We start from the raw sequence: 27,374 nt of genomic DNA, 5'->3' as shown, positions 1-27,374 counted from the left end.
GCTAAGAACACTGCGGTATACCGTATCCCGGATATTGCTCGATATAATGAGGACTTTCATCCCATTTCGCGACTTTGAACTAGGATAGAAGGTAAGTTCAGTGACGATATTTAGTCATTTTGAATTGGTTTGATATAAAATTTATAGAAAAACAAATACTTCGATAATTTCTCTAGTTGCTGAAAACCCAAAAATGTTGAGAAATAGCTGTGAAATGTAATTAGGAGGTAAAATTCGTCTCTTTGCTCACGTGATAAATGAGCTCGGATCAGTCAATTTTGATGTTTTTGTGCATATACTTCTTTAAAAGAAAAACTTGAATCGAGCGAAATGTGATAATGATGATAATGTTTATGTTGTAAATGTTCAATCAACAATAGAACCTCAGATGACAGTGCATTTTGAGATTAAATACACATGTCAGTGTACCGAGTATTGAGTTGGAGTTGTCCGCCGGTGTCACGAGTATTGCTTTTTAGTGTAACGAGTATTGGTAATCAATATAGAGTAAATGCAAGTTGAAAACACAGAGTATTTACTACATTTAATTTTAAATATTCCTTATTGTGTATACTTATTTACACTATATGTGCAGAATATGCAGAGTTTGGAGGTACTTTACTGAAAACATCTACGAATAATCCAGATTTTCATTCCTGCTCATGAAAAATCTCAGTCGAACGAACTCAGCAATTTTCTGTGTTTTTAAAAAGTTCTCGTTGCTATCGAAGGATCAACCTTTCCAGAATTTGTTAATAATTATTGCATATCTTACTTAAAATAGTAAAAAAATGCATCCAAAGTGCATTAATGCTGCCTAAAGATTGTCAATATTAGACGGTATTGAGCAAGTGTGCCAATATCTAATATACTATGCCAAAAATCCATATAATGGTTACTTTATACACTCTAGCCTGCACGTGAAATTTGTTGCGTCATTGGCAATGAGTTACCGTATTACTGCCGAGCGGGTACAGCTCAAAAACCGAATAATGAATTTTGATAAGATTATGATAAAGGGCAGCAGATGCAATAAAAGGTTTATGTTCCTTATAACCTTTTTACCTCATAAAGGCGTGCCTTGAAGGCTTTACACCCCACCCCTTTTGAGGCCTCAAATAGTTTAAAACATGCGCTATTTAGAAATTTTGAGTTTGAGAAATGTTGTTCAAAAGAGTGATCACTTTTTCGGCGTCACCCCCCCCCCCCATTAAAAAGGTTCATCAAGGGGGTGTCACAGGGGGATGGGCCCCCTTCTGTTTGGGGGTTTGAAGTGGGGCAGTAGCCCCTCTAATCGCCGAAAAGATTTGGGACTTGTGTGGGAGGGGCTAAAATGGCCTCAGGTCGATTTAAACGTACCGTGTAATCAGCACCGAAAATCTTAGACTTTATCTCAATCAATTGAGAAGTTGCTGCACCTTGAAATCAGTTTCGATGGGGAAAAACAACGCAAAATAGAGATTTTTTGGCAATTTTGAGACGTCCCCCGTTGCCATGGTAACATGAAATTTAAAATTGAGCATGCTATTCCACAAACTATGGTCCAGCCAACATTTTTGCCCAGTTTGATCAGTATTGAAACATTTTTTTTATAGTTTCATAGCAGTTTGAACTTGTAACAAGAGGCTTAAATCAATTAAAACAGGCTTTTTTTCGCAACATGCTCATGCAGTTAAAGGTTAAGACGATACCGGCATAAACCCTCGGGCCAATATTTTACTAAGTGTGTCGATATGTTTCTTAAAGCAAACTTGCCTTGTAAAAATCTATTATTAATGTCATCTGAATATGTTTTTTTTTCTTCTCCTTCTTTTCAGAGATGGGTCTCTTTGATCACAGTTTCTTGAGACATGTATTTAAAGATTTTTATCGACAATTTTGATGGTTCTACCCTGCTCCCGACCCTGCACACATTTTATTTCATCCATAGTGTGATTTTCAATCAAATTGAAATTAAATCTCTGTATTTGCCCGTAGGAAAAGAACAGTAATAACACTGAAAATGCATTGTTGAATCTGAAATATTTGAATAAATATCATATAAACAGTACATTATCAGCAAAATGAAATGAAATCGATAAACAGTCGTGAAAATTAGACAAAAAAAATCGATTTTCCATACTAATGTGCTAATTCTGTTTTGCAATACTCTGTACACTAAATGTGGGCTATTTTGCAATACTCTGTATACTTAAAATCAATACTCGGTACACTTTCTTGTATCTTTTTTGGCCTGTATCTTTTTGTACTTTCACATTTTTTGCCTGACATTTGGACAAAGCATACTTGGATTGTGAATAAAAAAATGCTCGATTCAATTTTTTTATACTGGTAATAAAATAATTTCTAACGATTTTACAGTATCGCGGTCAGTATTTTCCGGTGAGCAGCGGGTCCTTTAGGGGTAGTTTAATCAATTTTACAGACACCTGTAATACTTTTACGTCTTTTAGAGCTACAAAAATAACTCTAGATATATAAAACCCGTTGAGATAAATGAAATAGCCATTAGTTTGGAAAATATCGTCGCTAAACTTACATTCGTTCCCCGTTCAAAGTCGCGAAATGGGATGAAAGTCCTCATAATATCGAGCAATATCCGGGGTACGGTATACCGCAGTGAAGAAAGTGGAAGTGAAATGCATGAATATTGATGTTTCATTTAGTTTTGACAAGATAAATGCAAATACGTAGACTGCAGGGCGTGGTAAACCTTAAAAGAAATCAATCGTCGCTTTTATCTACTACATACCATATACTACATACCATATGGTAGTTTAAAATAGAATCAATAACTTATAGCAGTCAGCCAAATAATCTGAAAGTTGCTTGTCGAAACAAACTGTTCTGTCTTCATTTTTATTTTCTTGCTGAAAAGGGTCATGGCTCCGTAGAATATATAAAAAGTGTATATTGAATTCTGCTTACTGAGAAAGGTTTTCTTTGCTTCTGAATTAAACGGAACTTTTGAAATATACATTATATGCTGAACTCATTTTATGATATTTATGAAATTAGAAACAGAGAAAAGAGTGATATAGGTTCTAAATTATTTTGAAATTGTACATACTGTAAGATATAAACTATGAAAAGTTCAATTGATTTTATCATACACATCAAAATAGTAGGAGCCTTTACTGAGACATCTTACTAGATATGATACACACGAGACTATGTGAAACACTGCTTTCATCCAAACTACCAGGGCGTCCAGACCGACATATAGCGACTGTAGGACAAAATATTTATCAAGATCCTTGTTTGTCTACCCTAAACATTGTCACAAAGTCTTGAAATTAATCTTCACATTAGTTAATAAGTAACAAGGAGCAAACGATAAAAAGATAAACGAACGTACTTACTAAATATCAACGATCATAAACGACTGTACTAACTAACAGATAGAGACGAAAAAATTCAAGAAACAAACAGGCGAACGAACAATCGACCAAACGAATAAAAAAACAAATGTTCTATACCAGTGTAGAGATTCGCATTATGGCGTTTAAGATAGAGACATCATAGTTGACATATACTGTTTGAAACAGTGAAATTATAAATTTGATATACTTTACTCGCGGCTGCGCCACTAGTAAAATATATCTTTGGTGCTCAGACGGTGAAATAGTTCGGTCTTTCACTAAACTTAACAAATATGCTCTATATTCTGCATGCCCAACTTCCTGTAAATGTTATGTCTATTTCATCCAATGTAATTAAATTATGCAATTTTCATTGTCTTCTGTACATATGGCCAATGATGTGTCATACTTAGCATTTCTGTTTCTTTACGTCATGACAAAGTGCTGTAATGGGTTTTCTTAGACACAGGCGCTAACCAGTATGTCACTAACGAGAGTTTTTGCCACAACGAATAAGACTTAACAGACACTTATATGCAAGAAAATGTCACATGTAGCTTTTTTTTTTAAATAAAGTCCGTTATGAATTACGTAGTTTGTACACTACTCTTATTACATATGTCATTGAAGTGCTCGTGCTTATGACACAAAAACAAATCAACGAAACGTTTTTAATATTAGAAAATGTTATAATTATTAACAGGAAGACTGTATTTTTTATGTGAATAATTCAATGGAAATACAAACATCGGTAAAATATCAATTAAACTATAAGATACTTAGATGGTGGAACATTTGAGATACATGTTCAGGCGCTGACTTTTACACATTTTCGTTAAAGTTCTGCGAAAGATCTGTGTAACCGATTTTCCTAGATAACTTAATAGTATTTACTAATTAGATGTCGTTGACTGGCGGCCATGCTCATAAAACCCAATCAGCTCGATGTTTTTAAACATTAGAAATAATCATATTACCGGGAGATTGATTGTTTTATCATAATTATTAAAGACAATTAGGATAACAAAGATTGGTAAAATATTTTAATTCTGTATAAGATTTGGAATAAAGTATACATTTTAAGTGAACTAATAGTACAGAACAAAAATGATAAAATGGAAAACGCAACTCCGGAAAAATCTCTAACGATAACAATGACAAAGTGTCTCTATCAGTATGATTCATGAAAATTTGTATCCAAATTTAAACATTAGAACAAAGGAAGTAAAAACATTTTCAATCATTGTGTATCCCCTCGAGTCAGGAATGTTCAAGATAATTGTTACAGTCGTATGCTTTCAATCAATGTTGCATCCCCTCGGGGTCCAGACCGATAGATTATGTAGAAACCATATGTGTAATATTTCTGTTAATGTAGAAGCAAAACGTATGTAAGTTTTAACAGTTTCGTTTTGATGTTGATAGATTTATACAAGTGTATACAAAAAACAAAGAAAGCTTATATATTATATATTATGTTTTATCTCTGTAGTTTTTTGTACTGATGAATGTATAAAGATTTAATGTTGTGTTGAAATATTGATAGGTAAAGACTTGGTTTAAATAAAGGTGATAATTACATAAATAAAGAATGTAGTGTAATTTGAAATGTGTGTTTTGTTTTATTAAAATATGAATTTAAACTTCTGGTAAAGAAGTCTGAGTTTGTCATATTCAAATGGAAAAAGATAATTTGATGTCAATTAAAAAGTTTTATCTCAATAGAAAAACTTATGACCAGAGAAAATCATCTTAATTGAAAACTTAGGAGCATGGTTTTCTCTAATATTATATAATAATATAGTATAGTATAATTCAATACGGGCAAAATATGATTTGATATATAATTTTGATATATAAGTTTTCACTTGTTATGATTTCTGCTTTCTAAACTGACACATAAACATGTTTATATATATGATTAGCACCAATCTATAGTTATCTCATTGATCATCTACTAGAAGGAATAAACTATCACTAAATCCTTGTCTTTTTATTCACATTAAACAAAACATGATGGAAACAACTTTAAATAAAAGAAAGTAAAGTATCTATTATTTATACAGTATGGTTGCAACCTTGTCAGCGTATCTGTCTAGAGTATAGCAAATTAGAATCGATTATCCTGTCAACATCTTAAATCAGCAGCAAGTAACTGCATACTTTTGTTTGTAGTTTTTTCTTGTGTCTGTCTGGAATAATAACAAACAAATCGAATAAAAGAATAAAACGTTCCACAACAAAATAAAACCAAGAAGCTTCCTATTTTTTAAATTAGTTTTCCGATGATATCGTGCTTTGTCCGAAATTTAATAACATTTTGGTATGATTTTTCTGAAGGTCTTGACAAATATTTTACCGATTACAAACAATCCAATATCGTTTTATATTCTTTAATAGATAGGTTATAACTTTTTCTTAAAACAAAATTAGATGTCGTTTAATTTGTATCTCAAACTTAAAGCGGTCATTTGTTATAATTAAATATAACCTTAACAAACAGATTTCCCTGCCTTTAAATTTAGAGCAATCCATTACAACTTAAAGGGATTTCAATATCAAAATATCTGAACTGAGCAGGGTTGGTGGCATATTGAGAAAAAGAAGACTATTTTTTTTTATTTGATTACCGTGTATTCAGTGACATCATTGTTTTATATTTAACACAATGTTTATGTCATTTAAAAAAAGTTGTGTTGAACCTTAAATCAGCTTAGTCCCTATAATGTACTTGTTCAGCTTCCATTTCAGGAACACCAAGTATTCTTTCTAGTGTCATTATTTCTTCAGTTCTTGTGTTTAATGGGCATACGTCTTTTCATGGAAAGGACCACTTTATATTGACAAATATTAGGGTATTTCTTTATCTATTTCCATTTTTATGCTATGTCAAAGGCTGGATTTTTACTTCTCTATTGATAAATACCCAGGAACAATACTTATCAATTATGCTGCACTGTGTCAAAAGTAATAATAACGTTAAATAACATAATTGTTAAGTGATGTGGAGAATGTCTACAGTAGACACAATTTAACAAAAAAGCATCTACTTAATGTCGTCTACAGGACAACATTGTTAATCTTATTTCAAAACACGTTGTTTGTTTGTTTGTTTGTTTGTTTGTTTGTTTGTTTGTTTGATGGATGACATTTTAGCACGAACTCATAATAAACTTATGTAATCCATGTCTTCGTAATCTGTTTTATGACCCTAAAATATATTTAACTTTTGCCATTTTAATTCCTGTAATAAAAATTATGTGAAGACAAATGGCAATCACTTTCAACACTGTGTCAATACATATATAAATGAATTCATTTTCGTAAAGGTAGACGTACAAGGTCAGATTTTATTTTCCATATAGACAATAACACCTTGGAAACTGTTAGTGAATATAAATACCTAGGCGTAATCTTTAGTGAAAATACAGATTATATCGTACACAGTCAAACACTGAGTAAGGCTGAGGGTAGGGCTTTAGGGGGAGTTATTAACAAAATACATTCGAAAGGTATTGGTTTTAAATCCTTTGGAAAATTGTTCTATTATTGTGTGGTGCCAGTGCTAGATTATTGTTCAAGTGTATGGGGATACAAAGAATATCAAACATTAGACAGTGTGCAAAATAGAGCTGTAAGATACTTTTTAAGATAACATAGATTCGCTCCGGAAGCGGCCATTACAGGGGATATCGGGTGTTTGCCAAGCAAATTCAGAAGGTGAATAAATTTGCTACGCTATTGGAATAAATTAATAACATGGACGACCAAAGACTACTTAAAAAGTATTCACTGCAGACTATAATATGTGCCAAAATAATTGATCTAACGATATAAAACAAATAATGATATCGTTGGGTCTCAGTACCTATTTTACAGAAAAGAGACCAGTTGATTTAAAACTAGCAAATGAAAAAATATTAAGTCTGTTTACCGAATATTTTTACATCTACATCTGTACAAAATAGCCCAAAACTACGAACAAAACAAATAGTGTTAAATTTAGAGAAGCATGGATGCTCGATGCTGGCACAGTTACGGTGCGGCATTTTACCCTTAAGAGTCGAAACAGGACGTTTTATTGGCGAAAATGTAAACCAGAGAATATGTACATTCTGAGACCAAGAACAAATAGAAAATGAAACTCATTTTCTCGTAGAATGCACAAAATATGATAATATAAGACAGCAAGTGTTCGAAGATTTATTGTCAGATCCATCCTATATTAATAGAAATAAGGAGGATAGACTGACCTGTTTAATAAATGAAAATGCTAGAAGAACAGCAAAATACATTGTGAAAGCTTTTATGTTTAGGCGAAGCCTTATATACTCATAGCGATTTGCACAAAAACATATATATGTATCACTGATAGTTAATTCCATCAATTACTCATATATCTAATTGCTTAATTTACTTGATAAAGATGAAAGTGAAAATATACTATTCTATGTACATCATCCATATATTTGAAATTAAACTTGTACTACTTTTATGTTTAATATTTGAGAACTATACATGTATCAAATGTCGACAGTGATTAATAGGCACATGAGGCCGTGTGTTTTAAATACCTTTATTGAAATATTTGTATATGATTATATTAAAATAACACATGTCACTTTAATAAACAATTTACTTACTGACTTGCTTGCTTGCTTGCTTACTGGCTGGCTGGCTTGCTTGCTTGTTTTATTGCTTACTTACTTGCTTGCTTGCTTGCTTGCTTGCTTACTTACTTACTTACTTACTTACTTACTTATTTTACTTACTTACTTACTTTACTTTACTTTACTTTACTTTACTTTACTTTACTTTACTTTACTTTACTTTACTTTACTTTACTTTACTTTACTTTACTTTACTTTACTTTACTTTACTTTACTTTACTTTACTTTACTTTACTTTACTTTACTTTACTTTACTTTACTTTACTTTACTTACTTACGAACGAACGAACGAACGAACGAAGTTTCTACGTAAAATTACCGCTATACGCTTGATGGTCTTGAAGGTTCAATCAAACATATGATAAAAGCTGGAAACAAAGTTTGAGGCATTACTTAAAGTAATATTAAAACAGTTGTTTGACAAACTACAATGGTGGATAATATTTTGGCCTGAGATATGCATTGTATTTTTATAGTGTATGAATTGCCTTTAACAGAATTTCCTTTAAAGAAATTATTCTTCTCCATTTTACATGACATTTACAGAAATTTCTTGGTTCAGTTTGTATTGACTTCGTATTAATGTTATTTAATAAATCAGTGATATCATGTTATTGCTTCTGTTCTAAATTGTTAATTACTGCTGCCTGACTGGAATAATCAATGATTACTTTTTATTCAACCATTAATAGATTTTTCAGTGAAAGTAAGATTCTATCAGGTTCATTTAGTGCCTAAGCGAGCGCTGCTTTAAACAACAATAACTGAATACGATTGCTCAGTAAACGATTGGTAGTAATTTAAACAAGAAAAACAAATAGCAAGTATTCTCTGTACCATACGTCTAAGGTTCATGCACTTCATTTATGTATAAGCCAAAATTTAAAGCATATGATCTAATAATCACATAGTGCAGTCAAGTTAAATAGCCTATCTTGTCATTGAATTTGATGTAACGTTTTCTAATATTTATTGTAAATTGCTAGAATGTTTGGCTTTTCCTCCGGCAACTGTGTAATGGAGTGGTCCGTTTATTTACTCTTGTGCTCGTTTCGGCACTAGAATTGCGTACGTTTTATACTCTGTAAATGGGGAATTAGAATAATAGAGCATTGACGGAATACAAAAGGTTTCGTGTTGGATGTCATAATCATTCACATCTGTCAGAAAAGGAGTAGGCAGTATGTCAAGAATATCTCGTGAATTTAACAATTATTTACATCTGTCAGTAGAAGGGAGTATTTCTAACATCATGCATGATAGTAACCCCACTGACGATATGGTTTTTTTCACTTTTTGCACTTTTGATATACACGTCTTCGCTAAGCCCACATTTGGAAAACTGCGTCACAGTTTGACTAATTTACCCCCTTATTCAAACTTTTCAACTGACAAAATTATCAGAATGCGTCAAAAGTGCTGAAGGAAGGTTCCTTATTGTCTTCTGACGACCTCATTTTTAGGTTTGGGGTAAATAAAGAGTTTTTAAATCATTTAATTGAAAATTGATTTTGTGTGCTTTGCAATCGTAAGCAGAAGAAACAAATTTATGGCATGCAAAAATTCATGACGCAACAATCTACATCACAGAGTCTCGTTGTGGCGCCTTCAACTGCTTCAGCAGGTAAGTCACGAGACAAATGGTAACTTCTAGCTCGAGAGTTATTGTTTAATGCCATAGCGACGTGCTCTCTGATAACGGGATACTCATGTCTATGTGTCAGTGTTTGATTATTTCTTTTTCTTGCATATCAATTATAGTTAAAAAAAAAGGGATTTACGAAAATAAGTATTTTTCTAGCACTTTTTACAGAAGTGTTTAAATTTGCAACTTAATTCATGACGGCGGAGCCCCCCCCCCCCTTCCCCTTGTGGCTGAGGGGTTACATTTTAGATTTGAGGCAAAGTTGCAGCCACTGTTTATCCCTACGTGATAGTAAGAGGCGACTTAATGGGTTCGAACTATTGGGGTCTATACATCTCTTAGCTGAAACAGGTGACGTGGTTTTGACCCCTGAAGTTCATTTAAGTTTGTAACATCCGAGGTTTGCCAAAATAATATTTTCTGTTTCTGAGCCATATGACTTAAATTGTGTAAACCGTAAAATTCAAACAAAACAAACATTACTGTGTGGTATGTTAGATATATCTATGTTTACAATAGTACGTGAAAAAAGTCTTACACACAGAAAATATTTGATACTTACTTATTAAACTTTACGAAAGTACTGTCTACAAAAGAAGTTAGTTTTGGCAGTTTTCATTATAGCAAAAGTAGTAATACATTAAATGTACATACTACAAAAGATTATGTACATTAAATGTACATACTTTAAAAGATTTTAAATATTTGTATAAATCTACATTTTTTTCTTTGTTATTTTTAAATCAGAAGGCCATACTGAAAATAAGTATACTTGTTACTGTGAACTTTGTATGTTTCCTTCTATAAATAAAGGTAACGTTTTAAATGATATTCAATAAGGTAATACATGTATTCATAGTTATGGTTATGTATATACACAATACGAAATATTTTCAGTTTCCTTTCACTGTGAACTTTTTCTTCTCTTTGGATATGTTTACGTTTTCCTGAAAACTAAAATTAAAACTTTTCGTTGATTTTTCTAGAGAAATTTGCCTTTCATTTGTAGTTACCACATATACATTGAAGCAATCGGGTCTTCATTTTAGCAGGCGTATGCGTATATTATCAAAAAAATCAATTCTTTTAGACTTTGTGGCATTTATGCAATGTGTTAAACATGTCAATAATTGTACTGTTTTAAGTGATTTACTTTGTTGTTTATTAATTATTATGTTGCACAATAGATCTTTTTTCTTAGAATAAAGCATTAATCACACTGTTGCTATGTCATTGTTTATCATCAATATCATATGAGATCTACTATGATAAAAGTGTCAAGTTGACAAAATAAAAAATAGAAATCTCGTAAAGTGTTATCGTATAATTTGGGGAAACAAATATTTATCTCCAATATTTGGAAGCATATATTTCATATGTCGCATATACGAAGGCTGTAACAAATATTTCATTCTTTTTTTTATTCAAATGTTAATGTAACGTAATTTTAGATTCACATTGCTAAGGCAAGTCATTTGTGTGTGCGGCGAAAGATACTCTTTACCTTGAATCTGGTGGATAAGCATTTGCCAACAACCAGGTCAACCTACACATCTGTACTGTCTGACCTTTCTCGGTACTGTGGAAGCGCAGTTTTTTTATTTACTGTTTTAACTACTCCGCTTTTCTAAACGAAATTATAAACTTACATTTGAAACGATTCTTTAACGACAGAAAATATCAATTTATTAGTAAAGCCAGGCAGTCACAATAAAACAAAGGCTATGAAGAGCTTAATTAACGGTTTTCTGTATATTATCATAGCAAGAATGCTACATTTTTATCTGTGTGTTTCATCATATCTGATTTAACAAGTGTATTCAATTTTTTTCTAAGCATTTAAAAAATTAATTCCGTTTAACTTTTAACCGTTTTCTTGAAGAGCTAAATTCTTCTACGTATGGAATCAAAATCAAAGCGAGGTTACAGTTTTTGGTATGATTGGTCATTGACAACGTTTGTTGTTTTCTAAATGATATCTCTAGCACAAACAACAAAAGCATATGATTCATAATAAGATATTTAAATTTTCTATTCTTCATGATATTATAAATTCGATTACGATTATACCTACCTTATTTTACAGCTCTCTCTCTCTCTCTCTCTCTGATAAAAAATGTATGGTTAAACTCATTACGGTTCTCTTTTTTTCCTGGGATCAATACTACCTTTCCACAAAAGATTAGATGCCTTTGTCAGAATTGTTCGATATTTTATAGTACATGTTGAGTTTTTATTCCTAGTTTGGTGTTATTGACGGAAAAGTGAACTAACGTTTCAAAGTATCACAACAGAAATAGTTTTTATTGGAAAAAATATTGGCATGAGAAATACTTTATAATTACTGGTCTTCGGTCAAATGGCTGTTTACTGTCATTGCACGAAACGATTGGCGTCTGTGTGAAACTCCTTAATTGGTGCCTTTGAGGAAATTATACGTGATGGTATTGTTTTATAGATAGGAAATAGTTGTGTAACATTACAGTTCTTACCTTTTCATAATAAACGTGAATTTACATACTACAATAATATGTTGACCTTATTATTATTTGTGAAGGTGTTCATTAGTGATTCCATTAATTTTTATATGCTATGCATTATGGATACAACATATCTGGTAAATTAGATTGAAAACAAAAAGGAAATTATTGATCACTATGTAAGTACATCCTTACAGATAAAACCTTTATATGTCTTCCACGTTTTGCTAAGAAAGTTCTTTTTAATATAAGATTATTATTGCTGTTGCAACAGCCATGATGAAAAATAAATATGCTGGCGTTATAATCAGCAGTTTCATTCCTCTTAAATTTGTTCGAAATTATGCAAATTATACATTAGAAAGATTTACGTGTAATTCAAAATAAGATTCAATTATTAGCTCTGATGTAAGTTTGGTGAGGTACATTAAATAGCTGATAAATTCCTCACTTACATTGAAGATTTAAACACTGAGCCTTGTGACCTTATTAGCGCTCTTCGTACCGAACGTCTCCAAAAACTAACTATACTGGTATATCAATTATATGTTGTTGTTGTTGTTGTTGTTCTTGTTGTTGTTTTCCAGCAAAAATTGTTTTCCTATTTTACTAAAACTTTTAAAAACTCTTCAATGTACTTTATTTCTATAACTATTATCACAAAAAAATAATGTTTTCGTTGCTATTGTATTATATGTTTGCTTCTTAAACATAAGTCATTTGAGTACACACGAAGAAGACTGCTCCTAATTCACACAATTTTAGGTATATACATATGCTCATAAAGTATTCCATTCTAGTATATTACTCATGTATGGTGATTGATTAAACCTTCAAGCAAATCTAACGAGAGCCTTTCAATTGCATTAAGTAATTTCATTTTGTCATTCAATTATGACGAGTTTAATGAAGTATATTGAATAAACTATGCCTTCAAAACATTTTAAATATTTATAGTTTTTACTAGAAATATTCGCCGCGTGGATTGTTACGGGAAAATATTGACTACTTATGATCATTTCGTTGTTATAACTTTTACATCAATTGGTTCAAAGCAGAGGCTTAAACTTAAAATTAAAAGCCTAAAAGATATATAATCTTTTGTAGTCACCGTTGGTAAATATTTTAAGAGCATGCTTAAATGTTCTAAATTCAGAAACTTGTTTGTTAATTTGTTCAACTTTACCAGGACGCAGCGATACATGACAATAAAATAACAGCAATTAAATTTACTTGATGGAAAAAAGATTTAAATAAGATCTCTTTTTTGCCATTAATTCTGTTAAGTTTATCGACGAATGTATGCATATTGTTTTATATAGCAACGTCAATAAAATGCTCAATAGAATTATCTCACAGTGAACATCTAATATTAATGAAATATTGATATACAACATTATTTCCTAAATATGTTAATGTTTGAAATGCTTTTTCGATAAAGATATTTAAGTTTTGATGTATTTTAACAATATTATTTACTTTCTTTGATTGATATTCTACGCTGTAAAGTATTTTTAGAATCGTTACATTTGGAACATTTCTTTACAAATACTTTACAAATAAATTTCAAATACTTAAAGTAGTTTTCTGATAATGCGCTTAGTATAGGATAGTCATAAATGGCACAGTATACTGAAAAATAATGATGAATATAAAATCAGTAAGATTGATTAGCGTCATTTTCAAACAGTTAAACACGTAGACCGTGAACAGCCGAAACAATATACAAAAAGACAAACAATAGTTACCCAACACTGAACATCATATTAACCGTAAAAAAGTAAGTGAAGTAGATGTAGACCTTTCCTAGCCATTATCACCAGTATAGAGCCAACAAGCCTACACTTTCACACAATCTCACCATACCGTTCGCTAGTCAACTTTAAGTTCATATCTTAGTTTCCCCGAATTTCATTGATAATATACAGTGCCAAAAAGGGATATTAGACAAATACATTTAAGAAAATCAGCAGGTTAAGTGAAACTTGATAAACAGACTAATCTTCTATTTCAGTAACTAAAGGCAAAGTAAATATTGATTCTACCATTAGTCCAGTTGATAATCAGCATTTAACTCTTTCACATTGTCACGTTTCAAACAAATCCAGTTACATTAATTTGAAAATTTTAACAGAATTTCCATTACAGCACTTAAGGAAACCGGATTGATTATTTTTAAAAACTTTATTAATAATTATAAAGATTTAACTAAATCTAATGATTTCTATTCGCACATTTCTATGGTGTTATCATTATATTTAATATTTATCATATTAATTCAATGCAGACAAAAGAAGATTGAAGTATTATAGCAACTACTGTAAACGTTTAAAAGTTTTTTGATATTGATGTAGTGAGAAATTAATTCTTTTATTTCTTTACATCGTCCGAATGGCGAAGATTACATATGTGTTGCTTTATCAAGATATGGCTAACTTAAATTCCCTGATTTCAATAAAACATGTCACATTTGTGATTCGTATCATATAGATATCGCAAATACTGACTGAAATGAATCTTATTGTTGTGAACATTTTTGCTAAAGAATGGCTGTTTAAACTGTCAAAATCCAAAATTGTTTTAAAGAAATACAGATTGGTGCACTATGCTTTTGTTTTTTGGATACATAATTTTTAAAATCAAACTCAAATTTATACCTGGAAGCAAGATAAAAGTTAAAAGCATGTCAACGTTTAATGATTTTTCTAACAATTGACTATGATTCCTACAAAAGACACTGCCGGAAATGTAAACATTGACTGTTATACCAGACCATGAACAGTTCAGTTGATAGAAATATTTAGAATCAATAAGACAATACTTTACAGCACAGATACGATCAAGCGAGAAACGCATAATGTAAAACACTGTTGTGATTATTTTACAATAAAATATGATTAAATGATATAATTGTCATGAACCATTTGAAAAGTCTTCAACATTTTAATGTAACTTAGGAGTATGAAGTATGTTAAAAGAACAAAGAAATTGTTTAATTCAAAATGACAAACTTGATAATAATGTAAAATATTAGTTTGTTAAATCAAAACATTACATGAACAATCTAGAAAGAAAATAATATAAGTTTTCAATATTTTTTTTCAAACGTATTTTTATATGTTTTAAAGTAATTTATTTAATGTTGAAAAATCATTTTTGTAAGCCAAACTTCGTATTAACTATGTTTATTTGGAAAGTTTTATAAGCTATGGAAATCATTCACTGCCAAAAAGCGCAATTTTGCATTGTATGATTTATTATATTAAGCTGTATCAATCAATTTAAAATTGATAAGTATCATACAAGAACCAAATACCCTTAGGTAAATGAGTGATCCATAGTTAAAGCTTATATCAGAATACCTGACAGATATGACATAAATATGATATATTTTCGTGCAAAAATATAAGCTAGAAGTGCTTTTGTTCTTTAATTTAGATAGTCTTAGAGTAGTATCAAAATATTTTGGTGATGTTGTAGGTAAATGTCAAACTCTTACTTAGATAGTTGTCAGCGTTAAAGCACAATATGACATCTTGCTTCGTTATAGTAAACTCAATATCCTGCTGAGTAAATGAAATTTGTTGGTTGTCCTCCTTTCAATTTAGAACTGTTCCGATATCAAGATGAAATAAAGGCTGATCAGACTGCACATATTTGTAGTCAGGCTCGGCTCTAAACTGGTGACAAAGGCTGATCACCTTTGACTTCAGCAAGGTACATGAACACTGAAATATAATGTATGCTCAAATAGAAAAGCTAAATTTCTTATTTACTCTTTCAACACTTGATAAAAACAAATCAAAAGACTTTTAATTTGATGGTTTAAGATTACTGTTTTCCCAACTTCCAGTTTATTTTAATGACGTTTTTCTATCAATCATTAATGACTTCATCTTCAGTGATCAATAAAAAAGCAATGATTAATCAACGGCTTTAGTTCACTTGCTTCAAAACTTCTGCAAATCTTAAATACGTTCGATTTGTTAAGCTTGCAATTCTTCTAAATGGTAAAAAGTAGAATAACAAATAATTTATCAGTAGTGTTAAACAAGTGATCTGATTTTCATGTATGGGAGCAAACATTTTTAAATGATCCTGCTTTAGGTCTGTTATTTCAAATATTCTTCATTTTGAAAGAAAAGACTATTTGGTTTATTGTTTTATGATACATTATTACTAATTCTAAAATGTTTGTTGAAAATTATATATTTTGCTTTCTAATTTGTAGTATTCATGCACTAAGAAAGAATGCTGTTTTAATAAAATATGAAAGTATTATATAGTTATATATGTTACTCTTTCCACTTTAATATCATTTAAGGATTGGTAAGCATATTACCAAGTACTTTGTTAGCTGTTTAATTGATCTGAACCTCGTTGACTTAAACGTTGTGATGGCGTCATTAAAACGTTTTATTACACAATTAATTTCACGAAGTCTCATTCGTACTATGTTGTAACGCGACAATATATTCCTTAATTTTGCTTAGAGAACAAAACATCACGTGCCAGCGACGACGTATAGATGTAATAAATCGTATGGCTTCTCAACATTTCCGAACGTGCAGAGAAGTCACACGACATGTCAAAGGAAAGCCATCCTTAGTTACTACGAACGAGGGATGATTAGTTGACTTGTCGTGACTGACCCTACAGAGAGCCGTTCCGGATGATGTTGTCGATCCAATCCCCAATTGTTTGAAGAACGGGATTTGCGGATAGATCAGAATGTCAAAGAGTCCCCGATTAGTGAACTAATGCGGACAGTAGGTATATACATATGGTTAATTCCGGCGGCGATTGTAAACAAACAGAATCAACGACAATACCAACGACAATAGGTAGAAGTTACGTTTTAAACTCTCATAGTAAATTGACCTACTTTCAGCTTCAGATATTTTTTGTTAAATTTTCACTCACGTGTCAAATCGTAAGTTAAATATATTATAATAGGAAGCTATCGAGTAAATTTGTTAACTGCAAATATTATACCTCATTTGCATACGCCCTTCTATATTTAATATGACGTCATCCGGTCCATAAACCGCATATAGACCGGGGGCGGTCCATAATTTTTATATGGACCGGATGACGTCATATTTAATATAGAAGGGCGTATGCAAATGAGGTATAATATTTTATTGTTAAATGATTCTTTTTACTGAATTTATCGTTTTGTTTCACAAAAAGTTATTACATGTTGATCAAAAGCCATGATTTGTCTTTAAACTGATTATAAATTTTATTTATACAGTTTGTGAAAATATTATTTAGATCTAATTCGTTTTTTCTTCTTTTTTTTTGCCTGTTTAATTTGATTAACAAAAATTGAATAACAAAAGAAGAGCATGATTTTTTTCTGTATCGCTTGAAAATAATAAAAAATCCGATTACGGTTTGAGATATTTCACACACTGAACAAATAAATTATTATTTTAAAGCAAATTATAGTAAAAATGACAGCAACAAAAGGGATGAAAGGATTTAGATTCGGTATAATATAACAAATAAAACATGGCCTTTCGGGCAAAATGCAAGTTTACGGACTGGTTGGTCAGACCTCGGAAGGTATATGTCCCTCAGCTGCGCTTCGGGCCATATACCTTCGATCCTCAGTCTGACCAATCAGTCCGTAAACTTGCATATTGCCCGAAAGGCCATGTTTTATTTGTTAATGATTAAATTTGGTAAAATCGTTCTGCTTTATGTGTTGTTTGGGGAAATAGATATGTTATCAAAGTACATGAAAAGATTAAACTTCAAACGAATAGATACTTGCATGGACTTTAGCTTTTGGTTGGTTGTGTCATATGATTGTAATCTAGCAATGCTTCATTTATCTTAAAACTGTCTCACATTTTTATCTGCTTCTGTAAGATATCTCTTCTTGCCACTTTGTGAAGTTTTTTCCTATGAAACATTAATGAAAATGTCTCATACAATCAGTAAAACAGTCCAACGATCCATCAACGGCTTTAATTAATTTTGCTCAAAGCTTCTGCTATTCTTTAATTCTTTTGTTAAAAGCAGATATTGAAGACACGTGTTTGTCTTGTATTATTGAAACATTTTATCCAAGAAAACATAATTATGCAAAAATATGTAAAACGTTTATAACAGCGACTAAAAGCGATGATTTTCTTTTAGATGCGGTCAATATTCTTCTATTTCAGTAAATTCTTTATTATTTACAATGTGAATTATATTGAAAGCACCAAACTTTGCATGCGGCTCCTAGATTTGTGTAAGCATTAAATTGTATCGGGATATGGTTATTCCATCATTAGTTTTTGATTTGGTTTATGTTTTATAATTAGTAAATGGTATAGTGTAAAATCTTGTGAACGAATCTGTCTGAACTGATGGAATATTTCTTGGTATTTTATTAAGACACTTTTGCAATATTGAACAATCTAAAACAGCTGACTGAAATGTTGCAGACTCGGTCTGTTAATGAACGGTGCTGGTTTCCTAGCAGTTTCTGGCCCCAAATTTCATTTTTTTACAAATAAAATAAAAAATCTGTCGGACGATTACACAATTTTGACAGAACACAGATAGATATCGGTCCAGCATTACCATGTTTTCGATGTTGCTTTTTACTTAAATATGGCCAGAAATGTAACACCTTTTCTCACTCAACAAACTTTTAAGAGACCGAAGTCGAAAGCTGAGGCCCGTTCAATATTTGGGCTGATTTGGAGGTCATTAAAATGCAATGACGTCCGAAGTACTGTGTGCTATTCTTTATATTTTATCGCACTTTACAAGAACATAATGGTAAAAGTGCAAATAGGAAGAAAATCATATTGTTTGAATAACAAAACTTCTACTAAAATGTATAGAAAACTGTTATCAACCAGGTGTTCAAATATGAATGCAACTAGGCCAATATCTCGCTTTTACGACGTTGTGCACGAACTGTGTTGTAACATGTATCGCATGGATGGTTGTGTACGCTCTCAATTGATACAATACATGTGTATATCAATTCAGTCTAGCTTTGACAATAGCTCGAATAACGCTATCTACTCGTGTATACTAAAGAAAAGGTCTCCTTTCACTGACCAAATACGGTCCTATATCAAGAACCGCTGTATTCTTCGTATACAGGCGAAAGACATATTTTATGAAATATGTCTGTTAATGGGAACAATGAACTTTCTATTTCATCTGTTACACGGTGGTGTAAGACATTTCAAAGAGGTTTTGATTCAGTAAAAGATGCACCTCATGCACGCAGTCCGAAAACTGCAACTTCGCCAAAAATGGTTAACAAAGTAAAGGATTCGATTGCTACTGATGCAAGATTTTCAACTAGGTATATTGCTAAATGCATTGGTATCTCTGTAGAAGCCGCTCATACAATTCTCAAATAGGAAGGATAAGTGCCAGATGGATAAACCATCTCTTTACAAAAGAGCAAAAACTTGCTCGGGTAAGAATCTCCAAACAATTGTTGAAACAGTTCCCTAAATACAACAATCGATCTTTCGCAAATATCATCACTGGCGCTGAGACGTTTGGTCACTTTTGTGAGCCAAAGCGAAAGACACATAAAAAAAACATGGGAAACCAAAGGAATTCAAAGACCTTGCATAGCAATACGCACCATGAGCGTCAAAAAGGTCATGTATGTAATTTTCTTTACCATTCAAGGTCCTGCTATTCAAATTGCCGTACCAAAGGTTAAATCTACAAATGCCAAGTTTTACAAAGGCAAGGTCCTTTCATTTCAAAAATCGTCTCCTTGGTGTCAGGTTGTTGCATGACAATGCTTTGTCACACAAATCGGCCATTGTACGAGAATATCTGAAACAGGAAAAGGCTGTCGAGCTTCCACACCCTCCTTATTCGCCAGATCTTGTCCCTTGTGACATTTTTCTATTTAAAAGGCTCAAAAAACACCTTGCTGGAAGAAAATATTAAAAGCGAAAAAAATCTCGGTTCGGCTATTTTCAAGTATACTTCGAAAAGATTCTGAAAACGCATTGAAAAATTGGATTAAAAGACTAAAACTGTGTGTATCATATGGTGGTGAGTATTTTGAAGGATTGAGATAACTATTATGGCACTGTTTGTTAAGCACTTCTGGAAATTGACCCAGTGGCACTCATATTTGAACACCCCTCGTATTGCAAATTTTGTAAAATAGCCCCCGCGTTTATAAGCTGCTAAATTTTAGTGGTCCGACAAAAACATGATATATATGCCTGTGGTCACTATATATTTCTGTCGGACCGCTAACGTCATCACAAATATTATATTAATATTTAAATATCCGCTAACTCTTATATAAGTAAAAAAACACATTCATGTAAGATATAATATATGATGTTATGATACCTTGTATGAATAAGGCACTGTGTCTTTTAGTTGATCTTGTCAGTTTCTGTCCAATATTATCACGATTCGAGTGTATGTTGTCCCAAAAGAATGGGCAATAATCTTTGCTGTAAGTGAGTGAGAATGTGATCTGAATGTGTAATGATGTCTCGTCAGTCGAACTATTAAGCCACACTTTTACACCATGAAACTTAATATGGTAATTGATTCTTATGTGAAAAATAATGTTTGATTTTTTGAAAGTTAAATGATATATTCGCTCATACTCATACACAAAAACATTGTACGACTATAATAATATGTTAAATCATATGGTATTTAAAGAAAATGATAAGAATAGAGGATCTAGTTATACCTAAATTTTGCTACGTTTAGTTAATTTATCTAAAGTGTTGAGTTTTGTATAAATTAAATACAAAATTTTGTAACGAATCGGGAATATAGATATTAAAAATGAGATGAAAGAAATGGATATGTGGTTAAGATAGAAAAGAGTATAGCAGTCTACAATGACTTCAACGTAAAGGTGAAACTGAAAGACAAGAAAAATATAAGTAAGCAAAACTAGGTACACTGATAAGAATGTAAGACGATTAGCTCAGATAAATAATTTTGTTTCTGATATATAAATGTAAACGTGCTTGAAAAAATGTTATTTTCATTGCTTAAAATGTTTGGTTTGTCAGAATGTAAAATGTTTAGTGTAAGGTTAAAGTTATGTGGGCTTTTTCCCTTTGTCCACACTCACATACAGGTGTTGGACATATATTTTTTGGGAAAAGAGGATAATTTAAAAAGTAACCCCTTGCATGATGTATTTGAAGTTTCCTGTCACTATGATAATAACGCATATTGAAAGCGTCGACAATTTCGTTGTATTGTGTGGTAAAATATAATCGGGCTGTAACCGCTGGTATCGTTGGAAATCCTTAAGCCATGTTTGTTGGATCTTTTTTAATTGGGGCGAAGATTCGGGCGTAATACCGTAATTTTGTAAAAACAAATAAACGTCTTTGTTTATACTTCCACAATTTACTTCACTATTAAGATTTTCAACGCGAAACAGTCTTGTTCCCGGAACTATTCTAGCACATTCGTTTTGTGTTTTGTAAAGATCAAGTTCATATTGAAATGGGTTTCCCCGTATGATCTTTTCATATTCAAGAATTTGTCTACACCAGTTTTATTATTACAATATCTTATTGTATTTGTTAGACTTCAATTTTCAGGTTTTCATTAAAAACATATTAAATGTTGTCTATTTTCATCATCAAAAAGATTAATATTAAATTGAAGTTCTTGGAAATATCATTAATAAAGATAGTAAAAGGCAGTGGGCCAAGAATCGAGTCTTGTGATAGACCAGCTTTAAGAACACCACAAAAATATTTAGTGTTTGTAAGGCTATGAGTTATCTCTATAAAACGATCACGGGCATAACAAAATGCAAAACAATTTATTGTATTTCTAAGGTTATACCACTCTTTTTTGTTTTCTGACCTCATGTGCACAAAAAACAAATCAAGATCGGGATCAACTTGCTTTGAATTAATGTCTACTGTTTTGGATATTCTATTGTTTACTCTGCAAATGATTTTAGGTGGTATATGAGGTCAGGCATTGCTTTCTTGACCCCCAAATCTCAACGTCAACATTCTTGAAATTGACATTTAAATATTACCATTTACGGAGGTTGAAATAAATTTATTTACTTAATTTTAGAAGAAACATGCATTTACTGTTGATAAAAAGTGAATGACAACCACTGAACAAAATTAAGCATTTTATGGGCCGTCCGGATTTGGTGGTTGTCCGGTTTTGGTGGACCCCAACCAGTATATGAAAATTACGATAACCTTTATCTGCATATTCAAAGTTTTAAAAATGCTGATTTTCAACTGAGGGAAAACTTATATATCAAATCTATTACAGTAGACAAAAAAGAAATTTTGAAATATTAATTTTGATCCTTGTCTCGATTTTAAGCCTTACCTTAGTGGACACGGGGCCAAATGATTATTGTATGCGTAAATATCAATAGAATGCTTATATGAAAAGATACGGTCTCTGATATAACTATTATATTGTGACAATGTTGAATTCTAACAATATTACATCGAGACATAAAATTCAACAAAAAATGAAAAGGCAATTATAGATAATTTAACAAGGTTCACCAAGATATTTCAAATTGTTATATCTTTAAGATAATAATACAATCAATGTTTACCATTGTACCTGCTCAACAATTCACCTTAAGAGTTACAGAAAAGTAAGAGCATTATGTTGCGTGCAAAAGTACAATTCTCATATAAGCAGACTTACATAGCGTGGCAAACCACGTTTATGTCTATAAAGTGAATTATTTGTTTCCGAATACTCGTAATAGGTATCGTACTGGACCAAGTAACTTTAGATTATAGTAACATCAAAACCCTTAACAAGTACAACATCAATAGAATGTTCTTGCAAGTATATCAATTGTAGTGAAATAAAATTGGAAATTCTCAAGATGGTTACATAACATTGGTTTAATGTGATTTGTATCAAAACTACACAAACTTTTTTTCTTTACAGTTGTGATGTTAAAGGTTCAATGGAAATAAATTATTCGATTTTATTATCAGCAGATGTTTATATTTTTGGAACAGTTAGTAACCTTTTACTTGATATAATACTCAAAAAAACATTACCTATGGTAAATTAAATATTTTTGATAAATTAGGAAATAAAGACATTGTTATTATAAAAGTACTATATTAGTCTTTCTAAACTATTGTATACATTATGTTCTGAAGTTTTATCTCCATCCACATCAAGCATCTTTCCGTCAGTCTTTCGTTGAACTTCCCAATCGATAAGAGTCGCATAATTACTTTAATGATGAAGTAAAGAATCATATAAAAAGAAACCTGACAAAAGTATAAGAAAATAACGAGAATATCCCAATTGCCGGCATGTCGTATTTCTTTTCCAAACACATGATTACTACAAATCTAGACTTTGATAGTTCTTCCCACTGTCAGATAGTTTCGTGATGTTTTTCTATCAAACATTAATGGCTATGTCTCCAATGATCAATAAAACAGTCCAACAATAAATCAACTTCTTTAATTAGACTTGTTTAAAGCTTCTGGCAGATTTTTTATGCTCTTATAAGATAACTATAATATTGAATTGTAAGACATGATGGTTTTCTTGTAACTTAATACTCTCTCATAAAAAAGATTGAAATTTACAAATCTAATGTAGTTATTCCACTTTTAGTATAAAACTGATGTAAGTGGTGGTTTTTATACTTGATTATGAGTGTATGTGTGGTATGAATTACGAATTAATTTCGTTATGTTATAAGGCAATATTGACAGTGATGTAAATAGCATAACTGAGAATTCTAGTACAGGCACTTTTAAGACATTTACTACTCCGGAAAATAGAATACTATGACCAAAATCAAAGGAAACTATGAGCCTTGATATCTAACTCACATAGTTCAATCTTATTCAAGAATTCGAGTCACAAAAATAACAGAAAATAATAACATCCCTCTGAACAAAAAAGAACATATATAAAAAGTATTTTAAAAAAGGACATTAAAAAGTGGTTCTTTCATGTTCTGCATAAAATTATTACATTGTATTATAAGACTTGTGACATGTTTGAAATTATTACAGTGTAGTACATGTTTGATGATCAAGTTGATATGTTAAAAGTTATAATATAGTACGGTTTGATTTTGATTTTTGATATATTTGAAATTACATTGTATTACGCTTTACTATATAATATTATACTAGGGCTGTCCCCAATAAGTCCTTGTCAACAGCGTTTATATACAAAATACTCAACAGACCTGTTAAAGATTTTAACTGATATTTGTTAAGCTATTGCTGTGTGTACGTACAAAAAAATCAGAGAAATATCATTTTATTTGATTACAAGGAACAAATTACAAGTCTACCTAGTAACGCAATTTCGTAGTTTGAATTTTAAGTTTACAAGTCAGATGTTGACTGCTTTCAAAAATGCTACTTATAAAGAAAGTGATGTTACGATGACAGTGTGTACTTGCTTCAATACTTCCGTCTTGGTGGTATGGGAACAAAAACAAATTATGTAAGAAAGTCAAACGCACGATAATTCCCGTACATTTGTCCCATTATGAAGACACGTAGCAGACAGAAAAGTTATTGATTTGTGTTTAGCTGCTATTTAAAATGTCAATGAACTTTAAGTTTACAGAAAATTTCAGAGAAGAAACTAAAATGTGTTTCATCAAGTTTTTTTACTTTTTTTTGTCTGGTTGTTTGTCACGTCAACAATTTAAAATATATGTCTTCTTTATATAATTATGTATAAAATCTTATTTCTGTTTCTGTTTACTTGAAATTGGCTGTATATTTGACCTAGTCTACCTTTAAGTTTCTTTAATGACTTCGTCGTTAAAGACATTTATCAGACGGCCAGTTTCACGTATTTTCTTGTGAACATTCACTTAGGGCTACTACTAGAAAGCAAACTTAAAATGCTTCGCGTCTAATAGCGTCGATTTTCATTGGAGAATCGTTACATTTATATTTCCGGTATACACGGCTGCTTATATTTCAAAGGAATGAAGTGTTATAAATTAGACCTCGGATAAACGTTTAATTGATTTTTGCATAAAAATGATTATTTTTGTCATATAATTTGTCAAAAATATTTACATCTAATCATAAAAACTACCACTTTAAAATGTTATTTTTACCTATAGAACTGCCCAACAATTGTTACATTCCATCAGTTTTACAAAACAAATTAAATGTTGTCCTTCAAGCAACCGAAAATGCAATTTCACCCCTAAAAAACAATATAATCGTTTGTAAAAAATAAAGCTTGAAATACTCGAAATGTTGACAATACGTACAAAGTTACCGGGATAGTTTAATGTAAAAAGCCGCGACAAGATGTCTGGCAAAATTTATCTGCAGCTATAACTGATGCTTGACCTTGTTTCAGATACAAGATATTGGTCTGGGTACAAGTGATAATGTTTTTTCGAACAAAGTCTGTCTAAAAAACATTCATCAATTACACAAAGTAAAAGGCTATAATTGCTTTTTTAACAGTTGTGAATGCTTGTAGAGGGCATGTTGCTACAAATAATAGAAAGGTGGTATTAGTTCATGGACAGTCTAACAATGCAAACATTTTACTGTGGTACGTGCTGGTTTTTTTGTTGTTTTTTTTTTGTCGATTCTCAGATTTTCTTATAAGTTGCTGTCTGATAATTACGAATACCAATAGTCTATGTTACCCATTTACAATCATAGTTATTTTAGCTGATTTGTCTTCTCGCAAGTTCCCGTTGTTTTGAGGTTCTTGTCTCGATCGATTACCAGATATTCTTAATTCTTTGTTGCCATGAGATAAAAAGTATTTCATTTTGTTGATTTAAAGAAACATTTATCACAAAAAAATCTTTATTGCTTTTATTCACTGAAAAGAAAATTGGAAGTGAGCTGAAAAAGTATGATGAAACGGATGTTGTAGACCTTTTTGATAAAGTGCAAGGAATTGTGTTCATAAAATTTATAAAAAAAAATATGGAATAAAGATCATCAAACTTGCTTATTTTATTTCCTGTGCTTTCGTATTTTGTAACAGGGGTAGAATTTCTATGATGATTTTTTAAGTGGAAAATATAACAGCTTTAATGCCAATATTTCAAACTTCTAAGACGGTCCTTTACTTGTCTTATGATATGTAATTAAACACTTTGATTATTGCAGTAAGTACAACTAATACTAAACTGAGGTATCATATTTCCCAGATATAATTGATGATAAATTTATGCACAGTATGTGAATATGGGTGTCAAATGCTCAAACAAAATGATCGGTGGAATCAATATTTTTCTTGCTGTTTTTAACATCAATTGTTTTTCTAGTATGCTATACATAATTTGACAACAATAAATGTATTTAATGTATTTTCAAACATTTCTACATCCTAGAAGGGTAGTTTAACAAAGTTTTGGCAGAGTAAAATTGTTATTAACTTTTATCATAATTTTAAATCAGTCAAAATAATCTAATTAAAACGGTAGAAGAAACGTGGTGGTTATTTGTCATCATTATTTCATAATCGATCGTTTTGTACATGTTGATCAGTTCTAGTAGAATCAATCGTTGGAAGATTCATATTGACTACCAATGTTAGTTAATCATAATAACAATATCAACGAGATACGAATGATTTTTAGACCATGATAATGATTAAACCATTTCAGTTGAATTGTTAATTGCCTAATAGCAAATGAATATGTTGCTTATAGTCAATTTTAATACCAACATTTGTCATTTCTAACGATTACTAGTAATCAATGAAACAATTAAGATTCTTCGGGACGATATTTGTAAAAATAAAATATCAGTCTTTATAGTGTAAAAAGCTATCATTCTGCTGCATCTAGTAAAAAATAATTGTTTGAATTTTAAAAAAGAATAATTATGTAAAAGCGAAAAATATGTTTGTACATTCCTTAAAAGCAATTGACGCTTACACGAAATAAGTGGTGATCGGTTAAATCATTTTATTCTGTTTATGTATAATATTTATAAAAAGTATTTCATTTGATTTAGCTTTATATCCTTTAAAGAGAAGAGAAAATGCTTAACTTGATGTACGGAACAGCTAATTATAGTATAAAAAAGCCTACAAATGAAAGCAGGACAAATACATGATGTAAAGTGGGCTGGTTAAGGGTTGGTATGAATGGATATAAAGCTGATTATATCTTTTTCCTGCTTCACTTCCATAAATCTTGACGGGTTAAATTAAACGAGTTAATCAGATTTCACGGCTTTCTCCACTGCAACGTCACATA

General features: G+C 31.1%; 1 protein-coding gene across 1 annotated transcript in view; it reads left to right on the top strand.

Moving 5' to 3' along the window:
- Positions 1-27,374, top strand: part of LOC132714567 (monocarboxylate transporter 4-like) — a 56,864-nt gene that overhangs the window by 13,465 nt on the left and 16,025 nt on the right. The gene's annotated exons all lie outside the window — the stretch shown is intronic.

This window comes from Ruditapes philippinarum, unplaced genomic scaffold, assembly GCF_026571515.1.
Source record: "Ruditapes philippinarum isolate M1 unplaced genomic scaffold, ASM2657151v2 ctg18_1_1_1_1, whole genome shotgun sequence".
NCBI classification, from domain to species: Eukaryota; Metazoa; Mollusca; class Bivalvia; order Venerida; family Veneridae; genus Ruditapes; species Ruditapes philippinarum.
The sequence above is the reverse complement of the archived record's forward strand: the minus strand, read 5'-3'. Positions and strand labels throughout refer to the sequence as shown.